This window comes from Alligator sinensis, unplaced genomic scaffold, assembly GCF_000455745.1.
Source record: "Alligator sinensis unplaced genomic scaffold, ASM45574v1 scaffold472_1, whole genome shotgun sequence".
Taxonomy (NCBI): Eukaryota; Metazoa; Chordata; order Crocodylia; family Alligatoridae; genus Alligator; species Alligator sinensis.
The window spans coordinates 681,583-693,028 of record NW_005842518.1 but is presented as its reverse complement, the minus strand read 5'-3'; the positions used below and the strand labels follow the sequence as shown (position 1 = coordinate 693,028).

Here is an 11,446-nt window from a genome sequence, read left to right as displayed (position 1 = left end):
GCTGCAACAGCGGTGGGGGCTTGTGGGGCTCATGGCAGAGCCCCTCCTGCAGCATGGGGCAGTGGGGAGCAGCAGGGATCACCCCACCACTTGGTGAGTGCAGGCTTTTTTTTTTTTTTTTAAAGAAATGGGAGCCAGGGTTGGGTGGGGCAGTCATGGGGAGGGCTGGGAGAGTGGGCAGAGGTTGGGGGGCTCATGGCAGAGCCCCCCACTCACCATAGGGCAGTAGGGATTGTCCCCCCGCCTGGCAGGAGCCGGTGAGTTGGGACTTTTTTTTTTTTTTTTAAAGAGCTGGGAGCTGGGGCTGGGTGGGGCAGCCATTGATGGAGTGGGAGAGCAGGTGGGGGATTGGGCTGATTCAGAGATTTGGCTGATTTGGCAGCGGCCGAATTTCAAAATCAGATTAGGCCGAATCTATTCGGAACAGTGATTTGAATCACTGGATCAAATCACTGTTCCCCGAATTGGCCGAATCTGAATCTGAAGTGAATATTAGTCGCTCTGCACAGGCATAATAATTATGGATACTCCTTAAGGGGTTTTATATTGGTTTACCTGTTTCATTGCCCATATATGTTTACTGCCTATTACCTAAACTTGCCTGTGTATGTCTATTGCATTGCTACCTCAATTTACCTGGGTTTATCTGAGTTGATGCTTATATGTGTTTACTGGGTTGATGCCTTGACTTACCTGTTCCAGGGTGTTAATATTCATCTGTGCAGGGGGGTTAATTATTGCCTGCACTGTGGATCACCTGTACTGAGTTCCCAGTTACCTGTTCTATGTTCTGCAGTCCCTCAAAATGGTGCAATGTGTTGATTGCAGGTTATTGTATAAGGTGTCACATACCAAGTCTACTGTAAATATTTAATATTTCTTATTCATATTTATTTTTGTATAGCAATAAATTTGTATATAGTTAAGAGCTTTGTCCCGACCTGGCTCTATAGAGAAAAGAGGAAACTGCTCCCCAGTGGCAGGCCCCTCTCACAGTACTCTTGCCTGACCACACCATTCCTTCCAGTTGTGGACAGGGCACATTCTCTGGGTGTACCTGGGCCACATGCTATCTATCTATCTATCTATCTATCTATCTTGGCATTTCATTTTAATTGTAGAAAAACATGGATTTAGGGTTTTTAAAAAGAGAAAACCAGGATCCCTGCATATCAGGCAAGGAGCACAGGGCAGGAAGCAGAAAGTGGAAAAGCAGCTTGATGAAGAAGCGCAGAGCAGGGAGCAGAAAGCAGCAGATCAGTTGGGAGAAAGGTACTGGAGTGGCAGTTGGAGTGTGTGGGGCTAATTTGTTGCATGCCTGCCAAAAGGTAGGCACCCACTGCCCTAATCTGATAAATAGTATGGAGCCCTGTAGAAACCTAATCTGAACAAAATAGTTGCAACCTCTTAACTATGAAGAGATGAAGAAAAGAATCCATCCTGATCACTGCTGCAATGTAGTAATCAAAGTTCCCTCTGACCTAACACTCAAGTAACAAATGGTGCTCATGCTACTTCATTTTAAAGGAGCAGAAATATCATACGTCTAATTCCTTTTCATCCTACCCATATTACTCCTATTGTATGCACCATATTAAGTTTCAGGCTGCTTGTGCCCAGTGTTGATTCGATTTACCAAAGATTGAATCAAACAGTGCATTTACCAAACAAGTACCCGCACAGTCAGTTGAAATAAACATACATTCTTCTTTGTCAGGGCTAATTTTCACTTCTCTAGCAGTGCAAAATGTCCCCAAGTACAGCCTAGCTTAACCCTTGGACAATTGCTTTATTGGAGAATCTTTGGACAGCATAACATTCTTTTAAAATAGCTTGTATGTAGAACTGAGTGGGGTTTTTTGTTTGATTAATTATGACTAGATTAAGAAATGTGGGTATGAGGAAACCAAAGCTGCTTATGATCTTCAATTTGAATTTAGCAAGTAGTATCCGCTGAAAAAAAGTGGGGAAATTATGACAATGTCATAATACTTTAGTTGGAAATGGCATTTTTTTGTTTAAAAATTGACCTAAATTTAAAAAGTATAAAAAAATCTCTAAAAAATGAATGAAAATGTTTGGTTTCAAGTCAAACAAAATGTTTTGTTCAAATTGAAATGAAAGAGTTTTGACTTAAGCAAAATGTTTTCAGTCAACTCGAATTTTCTTTTCTTAATTTTTTATTTCACTGAAGTTTCTGTTCTGTCAAACCAAACTTTTGACAGAAGCAAAAAATCCATTGTTCATTCACCTCCACCTGTGATGGGAATCCTCTTCTGCTGCTCCTGCAGGGGTGGTTGGAGAAGGGCAGTGGCAAGGCTCACTTCACCTTAGTTGGTACTTGCTTGTTATAATGGCCTCCTTCAGTCACTTGTAGCCTGTGATACAGTGAAATAGGTTTGGCAGAAGACTTCTGCCCCTTGTGTTCTAGCCATTTGCAGTCCAGTTTCAGCAGATTCAGCTTATCTGTGAAAGAGGTCACCAAGAAATATGTGTATTTTCTCTGTTGGCAATTCATGTATGTGGTGCAGCTTGGTTTAAGTTGGGAGTTAGGAAGATTTCTAACCCATTGCTTCATAACCCTTGGCAGCAGGCTGGAATTGCCAGGCTTGGGTCCAGGGTGGGCCAGGGCTAGGACCTAGCTGTTGCTGATGCCACTACTTCTCCTCACTGTTGGACTATGGCACAGCATGAGAAAGCTTATCACCACCCAGCCCCCTGGCTATAGAGTGCATAGTCCAGTGTGGTGCAGGGTGGCAAAGCCCCTGTTGCTGAACACCACCAAAGCTTCAGCTTTAGGGGCCAGATTCAATGGTTTCGTGGGGAGATCTGAGTTGTAGGCCATAGGTTGCTGACCCATGTTCTTAATTGACATATTCAATAATCTTGCATATATCACCAACATTAACCTCTGTTTCAGTTTTTAGACCTGTAAAGTAAAGATGACATTCATCTACTCTGCAGGCATGTTCAGAATTAATTTATAATATATAATAATATATATATAAATGCTAAGTTTTAACATAATACACATGAGGACAATATATCAAAGTAGTTAGAACAAGGTCCTAAATGGAAAAAAAACTGGGATGTCCTAGGCCTGTATATGCTGTATATCAAATAACATCTGACATCCATATTTATGGAGCACAATAGTAAGCAGAAAATAGTGGAATTGCCTTTGAACAGAGCACTGACCAGTTATTTTGGTGTGTTAACAAGGCACCAAGAAGATTCATGGAGATTTGAATAGTTAAAACAGTTATGGCATGAAAACAGAAAAAATGAGAATGAAATTGCCACTTAAGATTCAAAGGCCTGAAATTAAACATATGTGATATCACTCAGAAAAAAGGTGAGGTTGTGAGTGATAGAATAAAAGGTCAGAGAAATAACTCCCAGCCCTTAATGTACTAAAAAAATATTCTCAAATGGTAATGGGTTAGGAAAATCTGAAAAGGCATTCTTTTTAACAGATTGCTGAATTTTCTCTTGTCTGCTCTGGAACTGACTGGGTAGGCTACATACCCTTTAAAAAGGTAAGTCATAAAGCAACTGGCTCTACCATCCTATTCATAAAATGCTTTCTCAGCTGATTCTTCTGACTACTCTCAAATCACTCAAGCTTTGCAGATCCAGCATGCATGGCAGGTTTTCCCCACTGGGTTAGCAAGTCTGGTGTAGTTGTGGGTTCCCTTTGACTCAGACATTTTACAGAGAGGCTGAGAAGTAATTATTAATTCAGGACAGGACAAGCACTGTCAAGTGTACAGCATAAAATTGCTCAGTGCTTGACAAGGCTGCAACAAATTGTTTGTAACTGAGTCTCACATGTCTATATACTACATCCTTAGGAGTTTAATTTTAATAATGCTGTGTGTTTTCATAAGTATGTTTTCATAGTGCATCTGTTGTTCAGTAGCATTACCCAACAATGTAGAACAAGCTAAGAATGTTTTGATCAGTCCAAACCCACTTAACAAGGTTGAATATATTTAAAGAATACTGTCAAGTACTCTTTCTTCCCTGATTGTTTTTAGCCCTCTCATTTTAAACCAATCCTTGGTTTCCTGTCCTATCCCATTTATGTTTTCCTGCCTTTTGTTTCCCTTTCTGTCTGTGCTGTAGCTGTTCAATAGATGGGACAGCTCTTGAATAGTCAGGTGCTGGCTTGATACAGACCAGCAGGAGGAGCTCATTGACCCTGTATTTTAGCAGCATTGTAGGGTTTTTTTTAATAACTGGTGTGTGAAAGAAAGAACAAATGTAAGATGTGTCAGTTTTAAAATTATAGTACATCTCCCCCAACAGGTAATACCTAGAAATGTTTTAAATGAAAAGTGATTGTTTAGTTTCCTCATGAATAGTAAATGCAAATACCCATCTATATAAACTCAAGAATTATTTCAAAGAATAGTATGTACACATATAATGTACAATTATGTATCCTGTTCTAATAATCTTTTAGTTTTTAGTTGAGAATAGCTGTTTAAGATTCTTCTCTAGTTTCTGCCTTTGAATGTATATCTCTGCATTCAAAGGCCTCCTCACCATCAGATGTACAAATCCTACCTACTCTGAGGCCCTTTCCCTAGACATACCCTTCTCCCTCAAAAAACTCAGCAATGTAAATTACATTCCTTCTTTGCTTTAAATTGAATTCCTTAAATCACCTCCTCCTCAAATGTGAGAGCGCTTCTTTTTATTCCTTCTGAAAAAGGCTTTCACAAACTTTATCTTAGAACATTTCTTTAGCTTCCTTCTAGAAGTAATGATTATTTATCAATGGATGTTTTAATAGGTTGTTTTTTTTTTAATAATTTCATTTAGCTTACATAGTAGAGATCATTAGCATGTTGATCTGGAGACTTTTCTTCTGGCCCGATAAACTGAGAGCAGTCCCTCCCAACATCTCTCCCAGTGACGTTTCACCACCTGCAGGTTCAAAGAGCAAGAGATCAAGAAGGGGTTTTAACTCTAAGAACTCTTCTGTCATGAAACCAGGAAACCACTAGCTCTGCATAGAAGGATGAGCATAGACTAAATGTAATTACTTGTGGTAGAGAACTTGTTAGTGTTACTGATATATGAAAAGTAGGTCAGGAAAATTAATACTCCCAACATCCTTTCTCTGCAGATGCAATAGACCAGTAGGGTTCTAGTCTCTTTGGCTAGCATGCCACAAATTAGCCCTGTACTCTCCCCAAGTACCACTCCAGTCCCCTTCCCCTGCCCACTCTGCTGCTCTGCTTTCTGCTTCCTGCCCTATCTGCTTCTGTGTGTCCCCTCTCTGATCTGCTACATGGCACCTGTGCCATAGATTGGCCACCCCTGCAATAGACACTTCTACATGTCTTATTTAGGAATCCACACAATGTAATAGAGCTATCTGTTTTTTTCCAAATCTTCCATTAGTCAGAAAATCATGTAATAGGAAAAGCCAATCATATTAGAAGAAATTGCATGGTAACATTTATATATTATTTAGTCAAATATGCTTTCCCAGGTCAATTTGTCCAGTTTTTAAATGTTCTTTTTAATTCACATCTCATTATCTGAACAGTAATATCAAGTAGGTGATATCTCCTCTGTAGTACTGCCACAATATATGTGCAACAAGACTCTAATAGTGATTAAAACTAACTTTATAATCACTTTCCGCATGTAAGTATTGTTTAGGTTTTTGTCTGGTTCAAATTTGGGAATTATTTTTTGAGGTTCAGAAGAATGTATAATGGCCTATTTATTCCAAAATAAACTTTTTAGAAAATGTTAATATAAATGAGCAAAATTCATATACTCTCCAAAAAGAAGCAATAACAAAACCAAAAGCAAAATTAAAAAAATAAATAAAAAGATGCCTCTCCCAGGCCAAAGATCAGTGAACATATTAGGGATGATACCAATAGGATTTCATAGAAATGAGACTAGTAATCTCTAGAGCTTAATAGAGAATGAAATCTATCTTCTAGGTTTTAAACTTTCATATAGAATTTAGTAGTGAATTATGGCTGAACCTCAAAATGCTTAAGAAAGTTGTGCTTATTTGAAAATCCCAGTCTGTATCCCTGCTGTTAGTCTTGTATAGGTTGGTTTAAACATTATCTGGAAAACTTATTATTTGTAGTTACTCTAGTGGTTTCATAAAACTGATATATATATATATATATATATATATATATCAGTTTTATGATACCACTAGAGTAACTACAACACTGTAGCCAACAATCCACTTGAGAATAAGCATAGGTTTAATCCATTTGTCAGACTCCCTGTATGGCTCTACCTTTGAGCAAAGGCTTATACTGAAAGCAATTTTCTCCTTCAAAGAGGTATTCAGCATTTTATGAAACCAATCCTCTTAAAAAAAGAGAAGTGACTTTCTATTGTCTGAAAATAACCTTTGTAGCTACAAAAACTAATAGCCAAAATCAGCTTGATGAGGGAAAAATGTATTTTTAAACATGAATGCATATTTATGTGATAGCCCATAATTTAACAGTTATAAAGTCTTAGACTTGCTTTTTTTGCTAACAAAACAAAACACTGCTCAGCTCTAAATTCAAAGTACTAAGTCTGAAACAAACACTGATTATGCTTGGTAGATATAATTCTTTATGAATGAACTCAGAACTGGTAATATCCTTGAATTTATATATGAGCTGAAATCCTACAAACTAATGGTTATTTTATTTGATTTTTGACTATATTTTACATTAGTAAGTTTTTTTTTCTGACCCACAATGAAGGAAACATCTTGGATTCATTGCTCTTCTCCTCCGCATCCAAAATTTGACCAGATTTTATATCATGAATTTCATCACCATATCTGTGAGGTCAAACTACCATTTCAACTTCCTCTTATTTGTTCCACTTAATGCACATTTTGGCACATGTCCAAATGCTGTTGCCAAAGTTATGGTCATTGAGCACTGTAATGCCCATCTGTCCCCACTCTCTGAAGCCCGATGCTACATTGCTCTGCGTATAACTTTCAGTAATAGTGGACTGTTGCAGTGGATCTTTATGTGAGAGCTTGAATGATTAATAAGTGATAATAAAGGAGAAAGGCTACTACTTTTAGAGAGTACAAACTCTAGACTCAGTCTCTGGATAGCTACCAAGAAACATATACCAGCATTTAAGTTGAAGGAGATTTTCTCTGTAATCTCTCACCAATTTGAGAGGGGGGAAGAGACCCCAAACCCCTTTCTCCCACAGTCCCCCTGCCAGGCCAGGCAGCAGTGTGCTGCTACCTGGCCAGGGCTGTGGCAGGGAAACAAACCCCAAAGCCTTTCCCAAACAGCAGCCCCAGCTGGGCAGTGGTGCACTGCTGCCCAGCCAGGGCTGCTGCAGATCTTAGATTCTGGACCCTTTCTTCTCCCCAGCCAGGCTGCGGCACTCAGCTGGCTGGAGGGAAGAGGTGGGGCTGGTATCAGAGGCTGAGGGAGCGGGGCTGGCTGGGAGCTTGGGCAGAGCAGAAAGCTCTGCCTGAGGCTAGAGTGCAGCCCTGTGCAACACTGCTTAAGATGGTGGTGATCGTGCTCTTAAGTTAATCCTTGATGAGTTCTGGCACTCATGTTTGATAAAGTGCTCTAACAGTACTTTAAGTTATTACACATCCGCCGAGGGTTAACTAGAGCATGATCTGCCATTTTAAAAGTGCTCTAAGAGTCATAAACGTCTATTCAGTTATGGATTTAGAGCGCTTTCTGTGCAGTTAAAGATCAGTAGGTGTAACATCTGTACCTAGCCCTACTTGTCTCTTCCATCCATAGCCTTTTTTTCTAATAGCGAACAAGAGCATGTGTCCTGACACTGTAAAAGTCCTTGTCCTTGTTACACAGTCACTGTTGAACCACCTCCATCGCTTCACTGTCATCCTCATGGTTCATCTTTGATCCTCTGGGCTGTATGGAGGTTGGGTCGGCACAGACTATCCAAATGATGAGATTGCTTCTGTGGTGCACAAGCTGGTGTGTGGGCTAGTGTTGTCATGTCTCTGTCAGGTTCTTTGAATGTAATGTTTCAGTTTCATCTGGGTCTTGACATAAACCTCTGAGTTTACTGTGGCTACTCTAGGCAAGAAGGCAACAAGAACACCTCCCATGTCCATGGCTTGCTTAGGAAATAAAAATGAGGTGGCATTACTTTTTGACTGTGGGTATGTACACATGTGCACAATTTCTTCTGTGCAAGAATGCTGTAAGAAAAATTCTTTTCAGTAGTACTGTTTTTGTGTTTGGCAGTACACCTAGGCCTTCCTCATTTTTACTATCTGGAGTTTGTACGTTCTAACTTAGCTTGATTTTGTACCTGTGTAATTCCACAGATTTAAACACTGTTATCCATGATTTCCTTCACTTTTATAGTCTACATTTGTTCTGCACATAATGCTCTCAGATGGGAGTTTCAGTATATTGTATGCCACGTATATTTCAGACAGCAGCAAAGGAAAATCACTTTATTGAATTATGAGTATATCCACATTCAAACTGTGAAAAACACGTTGTACCAAATGGCTAAATCAAAATGCCTCTAAATTATAAACGGCAAGCACTTTTCATAATTTTTTAAATGCAGAGTTCTAACAGATAGATGTTCACAGACAGATTTACCACTTTTAAATAACTCCTGCTCTCATACTCTTTGATGGATGATGGTTATTTTAGCCAGGGATATGGGAGAATTTAATACAAGGAAAAAGATCAAATGTGATGGTAAACAGGATTCTTCAGCAGAGTATGGTCTCAAGTTCACTTCATACTGACATTTGACCACTGAATCTTGGCATAATAGTGCCTACAGATTGAACAATGACACGATGAAAATTAATTATCTTAAGACTGCAAAAAACCCAGCCAGCAGAAGAACAGAGTCAATAATACAAATGATATTGCTTGTGCTTCCTTATTTCTTTATGCTGTTTTATATTGTTTCCTTGACTAGTGTAATAAACTCTCAGAATTTGTACCCCTCATAAAAATGAAGTGGTATTCATCATAAAATGAAAATAATCATGTGACCTCTATACAAGAAGTCAGATTCATTGGGGGTGGGGGGTGGGGAGGAAGAATTGATCTAAGGGGTTTATTCTGGAAAAGACCTCAGAGGACATAATGAAATGCATAGATATTTCTCACATTTTACTGTATTATATAAATAATGGTGCATGTTAAAAGTGGCCCAGGTTCTCTCTAATATTTGCCATGAAGGGAATAAAAGTGCAGTGAAAATTTACTAGTGAAAGGCCCGCAAAAATGGGCTGCCTTAAGGGAAGTGGTATTTTAATAAATAAAATGGAACATGTTTGATGTTGGTGACTGCATGCAAGAATCCCAGAGTGAGTCAGGGTAGGAAGGTGTTAACCTTTCAGGAAACGTGGCCATTTATCTAGACTTACACAGTGCAGATTTAAGTTTCTGTCTCCAGTAAATAGAGTATGTAGTTTAAAGTTTAGAACATTGGTTCATGCTCTACATCTCAGAGAGGAACCTTCAAAACAAATGAAGGAAGAAAGGCGATTTATAATTTTGAATTGACTTAGTAATACCCAATTTACTGTAAGATGAAACCATGGAACAAATTTTGAGTTAGCCTGGAAGAGGAATTTCCAGTGGCTTTGAGAAATAAATTGATATTTAATGGGCAATTTAAAAAATGAGTTTTCAGTATAGCAAAATGTAGAGCTATAAGAGCTGCATAGCAAAAAGAATGATTTTTTAAATATTTCATAATGCCATAAGCAGTTACAAAATAAAAGGTGAAGTTGGGCAGAAAACAGAAAAAAAAATGGCTCTTTGGAGATTATGCTCTGGATCCATGGCAGCTGTGGCTTTGGGTTCAAAAAATCCAGCTGGATAAATCAAATGCTTTCTCACTTTGGATAAATCACCCAGTGGTGTTTCATTTACCTGACAGTTCTGAATGAACTGAATTCAGTGCTTCAGTAAATCAAAGGGCTGAGCATTCTGTTCCATTCCAGTAGAATAAGCCACAGAAATTAGGACTGTAACATGAAATGCTAGCTCGTTTACCGGGGATTCTGATGGAAGGTTGGGTTTTCTGTTTTGTAGGCTATACTGTTTTTTGGCTTCCTTTGGTTTGTATTTTCAGAATGAAAAAAAAAAAAAGCATCTAATTGATTCTGCCCCCCTCCTGGAAACCTCACATCGTAGTCAGATGAACATCTGTTTTGTTTTCTCTCCAGAGGTAATGGGAAGATATGTATAATGCCTGTTTGCAAAAGTTCTTTCAACTTCTCTGTTGCTAATTTCAGTCTTTTTCTCTGCCATTTGTTTCAATAGAGAATGCAGAACAAGCATAATCCTTTGTGGTGGTATTAGCCATTACCTATCATTTTTGCTTAGTAGTCAAAAAGGAAGATAAACTATATAATTTTTCTAAAATTTGCATAAACTGCTATGGAAGAAATAGTCTGGTATTCTGTTCATTAGTTACTGATATTGCAAGAAAGATTGCTATGTTAAAAACACACACAAGCTTTTCCTTCCCCTTTTAATTATATTAACACTACTGTTTACTGTATATGATCTCACTACCTGCATTCTCTGATCTGATTATATCTTCAGTTTAATGAGGTGAAAGCTGCAGGCAAAATGAAATCTTTCAGGTGGGAACGTATTTTCCTTCTATATGAATTTCACATAATTCCTTAATTAAATGGAGCATAGACAAGCTGGCCTGCTTCTATTTTTCATTAGTTTAATTAATTAATGCACATCTTTCTTTATAGGCAGACAAGGCTTTTTTTGGTAAATCTGATATCTTTTATTAGACCAACTCAAATAGTTGGAAAAATGCTTCTTAGCAAGCTTTTGGATTTAAATACCCTTTGTCAGGCTGAGGAAGCATCTACAGCTGGTGTGTATTCTTCCTGGGTGGGATGAATAGTAAAGAGGCCAGAGGCTGATATACATGCAAGAAAGACAGTCAGTGAAGATGTAAACTGAGGAGTCAGTGGGTGAGAGACAGGCTGGGGTTAGGGGGAGAGGAGGAGGGATGAATGTAGCAGGTAAATGTGCGGGCCGGGAGCGCCCCGAGCCCTTTTCCGCGCTGCACGCGGGCTGTGGCCAGCAGCCCGGGCACGCCGGGTCGGAGAGGGAAGGCCATCGAGCTGGAATTAGGCACAAATGCATATCGGTAGTTTAAAAGATTGTTTACTTACACCGAGATGGCAGTGGTGCAGGCTGGAAAGCTTGCTTGAGTTGCGGTTACAGACAGACAACAAAACAAAACTCGAACCTGCAGGGCACGAGGGTACGTCGCAAAGGGTTCCGGCGACGGGAAGATGAAAAATACGAGGGTACGTCGCAAAGGGTTTTGGCGACGGGAAAATAAACCTGCAGGACTCGAACCCGGGTAGAAGAGCTCTGAGGCCGGTCGTAAGGACTCACACGAAGTTTGCTAGGCTCCGTGGGTTCTT

At 39.2% G+C, this 11,446-nt stretch overlaps 1 protein-coding gene across 1 annotated transcript in view; it reads left to right on the top strand.

The window, feature by feature from the left end:
- The first annotated feature begins 3,480 nt into the window (after positions 1-3,480).
- The window catches only part of DNTT (DNA nucleotidylexotransferase), a 258,267-nt gene continuing 250,301 nt past the window's right edge, over positions 3,481-11,446 (top strand). The window contains exon 1 of the mRNA XM_025213283.1: positions 3,481-3,539. The gene's annotated coding sequence lies outside the window, so the exon portion shown is untranslated. The remainder of the gene's footprint in view (positions 3,540-11,446) is intronic.